This window comes from Lygodium microphyllum, chromosome 22 (genome assembly GCF_053477565.2).
Source record: "Lygodium microphyllum isolate KBCC chromosome 22, Lygodium_microphyllum_v1.1.10, whole genome shotgun sequence".
Lineage (NCBI taxonomy): Eukaryota > Viridiplantae > Streptophyta > Polypodiopsida > Schizaeales > Lygodiaceae > Lygodium > Lygodium microphyllum.
The window spans coordinates 49654265-49660264 of record NC_141156.1 but is presented as its reverse complement, the minus strand read 5'-3'; positions in this window follow the sequence as shown (position 1 = coordinate 49660264).

Below are 6000 nucleotides of genomic sequence, written 5' to 3'. Positions count from 1 at the left end.
ATTGGCAAGCTCAAGTTTCAAATTCAAGGCTACAGTGATGAAGATACCTTCTGTATCGGAGACCTTGATGGTTGCGATGTGATTCTTGGCATGCCCTGGAATCATAGAGTAGATTCAACCATCTTCTCTCAGAAAAAGAAGGTAGAACTCACCAACAAAGGCAAGAAGTACGAGATCCAAGCTGGAGTTTCTGGAGACACCATACCTATGGTAAGCCATATGCAAGTCTCTAGAGCAATTAAGGATTGTGTTCAATGTTGTCTGCTTTATGTCACTGATGTAAAAGATAATATGAATGCTGAAAACCAAGAGCAACTTCAGCTCTTGGAAAAGTATAAAGATTGTTTTTCGGAAGATCTTCCTTATCAGCTTCCCCCAGAAAGGCCAGAAGACCATCATATTGATATTATCCCGGGCAGTTCTCCTCCTAATATAGCACCATACTGTGTGAGCCGTCCTCAACAAGAAGAAATCAGAAAGCAAGTCGAAGACCTACTCAACCGTGGGCTAATTAGGCCAAGTAGCTCACCTTTTTGTTCACCGGTTCTTCTTGTTCAAAAGAAAGATGGCACATTCAAGATGTGCATTGATTATCGAGCCCTCAACAAAATCACCGTGAAGAATCAGTTTCCTATTCCCAGAATTGACGACATTTTGGATCGTCTAGGAGGCTCAAAGGTTTTCAGCCGCATTGATCTAAAGAGTGGTTATCATCAAATTAGGGTAATACCATAAGATGTACACAAAACTGCTTTCCGCACTTCATACGGTCTTTATGAATTCTTGGTGGTTCCTTTCGGATTAACCAATGCACCAGCCACCTTTAATCGAATGATGGAGCGCATCTTTAGAGAGCATCGACAATATGTTGGTACTTTCTTTGATGATATTCTTGTCTTTAGCAAGAATGAAGAGGAGCATCATCAACACTTGGAAATTGTTCTACAATTACTACAACAAAATCAACTCTTGGTAAATGGTAAAAAGAGTGAATTTTTCATGCATAAAATAAATTACCTTGGGCATGTCATCTCTTCTGAAGGGATTCAGATGGATCCTGAAAAGATCAGGATAATCCAAGAATGGCCTCATCTTCGTGATGTACATGAGGTGCGATCGTTTCTTGGTTTATGTTCTTATTACCGCCACTTCATCAAGCATTTTGCACATATGGCTTCTCCACTTCATGACCTTACAAAGAAGAAGATCTCTTTCCAATGGAAGGAAAAAGAGAAGGCAGCCTTCACAAGGCTGAAAACAGCTCTTACTTTTGGACCTGTTCTTATCATTCCAGATCTGGTAAAACCATTTGTGGTGGAAGCAGATGCTTGCGGTGATTGTATTGGTGCAGTGCTAAATCAAGAAGGCCATGCCGTAGCCTTTGAAAGCCGCCGTCTAAATGATGTGGAGAAAAGGTATGACATTTATGAAAAGGAGCTCTTAGCAGTGGTTCATGCTTTAAAGATATGGAAACATTATCTTTTAGGCAATGAATTCCTTATTAAAACTGATCATCAAAGCTTGAAGTATTTCAAGACTCAAAAGCATTTGCAGGAGAAACATGCAAGATGGGAAAATTTCTTGTCTATGTTTTATTTTCAAATTATGTACACTCCAGGGAAACAAAATGTAGTTGCTGATGCACTTTCTAGAGTGCCTCGCATTGCAACTATTACAGTGGCTCATCATGAAGATTTTCAAACGATGAAGAATACTTATGATGAAGATACTGATTTTGTAGCAATTTGGTCAAATTTACAGCAAGGAGGTTCTCATCCAGATTATTCCATCAAAGACGGTTACCTTCTCATGAACAATCGCCTTTGTGTCACTCTTCCTGTTCGACAAAAGGTGCTTAAAGAAAGTCATGAACCCCCTTATGCAGGGCATAGAGGGAGGGCAGCCACTCTAAGTGCAATTGAGCGCTACTTTTATTGGCCAACATTACGAAAAGATACACATAACTTCATTGAGGCTTGTCTGGTATGCCAAAAATCCAAATATGATAGGCAGAAGATTCCAGGATTGTTGCAACCTCTTCCAGTGCCCAAAGATCCATGGGAATCTATCACAATGGATTTCATCTCAGGTATTCCAAGAACACCTCAAGGTCATGATATGATTTGGGTCATAATTGATAGATTCAGCAAACAATCACATTTTATTCCATGTCATAAAACATTGAAATCCGCACAAGCTGCAAGACTTTTCATTCAACATATCTTCAGATTACATGGTATGCCTTCTGAGATCATTTCAGATAGAGACTCCAAATTCACAAGTAACTTTTGGCGTGCTTTATTTGAGAATTTGGGAACCACTTTAAAGTTCTCCTCAGCTTTTCATCCTCAAACTGATGGCCAAACAGAGGTGATGAATCTCACTCTTTTGGATATGTTGAAAGCTTATGTTAGTGAACATAAGTCACAATGGGAGAAATATCTTCCATTATTGGAGTTTGCTTACAACAATACAGTGCACTCATCCACAGGGAAAGCTCCAAATGAAATAGTACAAGGTAAAGTGATTCCCCCTCCAATTATTCGCACTAAAGATAAGATTTTTGCTGCTGATGAGTTTGCTTCAGATTTAAAAACTGCAGTGGATCAAGTTCGAGCCACTATCAAAGCTGCCCAAGAGCGACAAAAGAAGCAAGCAGATAAACGAAGAAGACCTTTGGCTTTTGAAAAAGGTCAATATGTCTTGCTAAAGTTTGATAAAAGCAGGCTCAAACAAGGTTCTGGTCAAAATTCATCTTTTCCAAAGCTCTCCAGTAGATACTTTGGACCCTTCAAAGTGATTGAGAAAATAAATGAAGTTTCTTATCGACTTGAGCTTCCTACTCATTGGAAAATACACAATGCTTTTCATGTAAGTTTGCTAAAACCTTACATAGGACCAGAACCAAAGAAACCCATTACTGAAGATCCCCCAAAAGTTGAAGAAACAGAGCAACTCTTGGAACCTGAAAAGATTTTGTTTCTCAAGGATCGAACCACGAGAAGTGGCCTTGTGACACAAAAATTCTTACTAAAATTCAAGAATCTACCCACAACAGATGCACAGTGGGTAGATGAAAAATTCATAAAGGATTACCCAAATATTCTACAGCAATATCAAGAAGCTTTTCAGCTGAGGACAGCTGAATAAAAGCCAGAGGGCTGTCACGACTCTATAGAAACAGAATTTGTATCCTTTTTCATTAATTTGTCTATATAATGATTTATTAAATTTATTTCCTTTGCACTAATTAGATATAAAGAAAAGTGCATTGGAGCTGGCCACTGATGAGTGGTCACAGGTTATGGTGGACCCACGCGGTGGGTTAGAGAAAAGATAGTTCACACTTCCACCTATATGACCCGATTGGGCGCCTATGACTAGAACTCACGCATATCAGGGTTAGACTCGCACACAGAAAGGATTGATGCCTTGAAGTGTGGGCTAGATCCACCAGAACAAACAGTTACAATCAACAAGATGGCATGATCATGAAATGCTTGTATAATGTGCATGTGTGGGCTGAAAGCTTGAAATGCACATTTCTTTGCATAGGAAAGTCACATGAAGATTCGGATACCATTTTTGCGATGTACACGGAAAAAGCTTTCATATGACACCCATATTGGGGGGGGGGGGTCCCTAAATTTTAGGAGATTCCTAAATTTTAGGAGGTCCCTAAAATTTAGGAGCCTCGAATTAGCCTAAAAATGCTAGTCCTAAAAAATAGGGACGTCATTCTAAAAATAGTAAGTTCTGTACTCTGACTGTGCTTACTAAATTTGGTTGTTTCTATTCTTGACAGTATTCAACCCAAAAAGGAAGGCCATAGAGAAGAGACAAGTGTCAAGACACTTGTCACACAAGTTTCCAAGTGTCCCACCACTTGTCACATCTCATGACATGTGGCTGGACACTTGTCTTATGCTACTCCACTTTCCCCTTTTGTACTAGCTCTCCCCTCTCCTATAAATAAGAGCTCGTTTTTCTTCATTCATCATCATTTTTCTTTGCTGTAAACTCATGTACAGCACCCACAGATAGCTAGAAACTGGCCCCATCCATCCCCATCATCATCCCCCACTTCTCCATTATCAAATTCCTCCATATTCCCTCTTCTATCACTGTTGTTTTATAAGACAGCAAGTCTGTAAATTCATTACAGCACCTCCTTCTCGAGCTCTTTCTTCCATTTTAGCTACAAGAAGCAAGCTCTATCCATGTACTGCTGATCAATGATGGAGAAAGGCTGAATTTCCCTTTTTCTTCTCTCATACTGTAAAGAAATAAGTTCTTATCATTGCATAATAGATAATGCATGTGTGTTTGTACATCTTTGCATGATCTTGTGAGAGTGAGAATTACTTCTTCTCACTCTTAGGTTGATTGTAACTGAGCTCTTCCCTAAGGGACTTGGGTTGAGCAGAAATACATTCCTTCGGGGGGGGGTTGCCCATCTTCAACCCTCAATCTTGTCTCCATTACTTTTACATTTTCATGGCTGTAATTTTGTGAGTAATTTTTATTTTCAGCTTTAAGTGTTCATTCTCTTTTATATTAAATCTCGAAAACAAGCAAATATCATAATTGTTAAGCATACTACGTTGTTCGGGGCGTTTACAATAAAGTGGAAAGATTGTAGTCCAGGATGGATTTGTTATGGCCTACATTTGAGCACTTTCAGGAGTATGTTCCTCCGAACCATTCTTTCTTTGTCCACTATCAATTGCAGAAGTTGGCCTTCTATATGAATCTTTCAACGATGGATCTTCCTCTTCCAAAGGATGGTTGGAGTGGGACTTGGTCTTCTAATTTGCTGACAGAAGTGGCCCGTATGGTGTTTGAAGATTTTGTGACGACAGATACCATATTGCTGTCTTACATGTATCTACGAGGTGATCTGTTGATTTCAGATGATGTAGATCTGGCCTGGTATGTGGGGAATGTGGTTTTGCAAGCTGTTTTGTATGTCAACTATTTGGAGTTGCAGATAGATGACATATTCTAGTGTTATTCTTTAAAAGTGGCTACTTGTCGTGACAATTCATGGCATTCAATGATTGATTCTGTGGTCCTGAATCAACGTCAGAATAAGCTTCTACTTATGTGCAGAGCACTAACTAACTGAGGGTGGATCTCCTAGCTTATCTTTCCAAAAGCCATCCATTTGATTCATCCTTTTTTGATGCCTATCAGAGAAGATCTGTTTTAGGTCCCTCTGTTCCTAGCCTATTGTACTATCAACAAATGGCTCATTGCTATGATACTTATCTTTTCCTTTATCAAACCAACTCAGCAGCTATCTTACCTCTCCTTTTCCAACCTCAAGGTTTTCCTCAAATTCCTATATTTACCTATTGTTCTTTCATCGAAGATCGAGTTTTTCCCCCTTCTCCACCATGTCCTTCTCCATCTATCCATATACCTTCTACTTTTCCTACTTATCAATTGACACCTTTCCTAACTGATTCACTTAAATTTTCAGCCACTCCTTCTTTAGCCTATTCCTCCTTTTATGATTTTTCCTACCCATCTTTTTATTATCTTTTACTTATTCCACTTTTATCTCCTGCCACTTCTATTTCTCAACCCTCTCAGCTGGTTAGTGAGTATGAAGGATTTGATCAGCAAATTACAAGAAGAAGAGGACGGAGCTCGACTGATTCTCTCACGGGACCATAGATAAACTGGCCATTAATTCCAGGGGACTGTACAACTGCTAGTCAAGTATACCAGAACTACCTTCATTTTGCTCACCAATATTCACAATCTCTAGATCCTTCAGTGAGATTGACAACTCATTTTGCTTAGTATCTAGCATACATGCATAGGCATTCCCATAATGATCAAAAGGCCATTCCAAAGCTTTGTATGAATGTCAATGTAAACATTGATTCCCAACGTTGGATGTCCTATATTTTCATGCCCTGTGTCTACCTAGCAGATACCTTGTTTTGCTAGAAAGGATGTGCTGCCTACAATTCTTTCAAAATCCTCCCA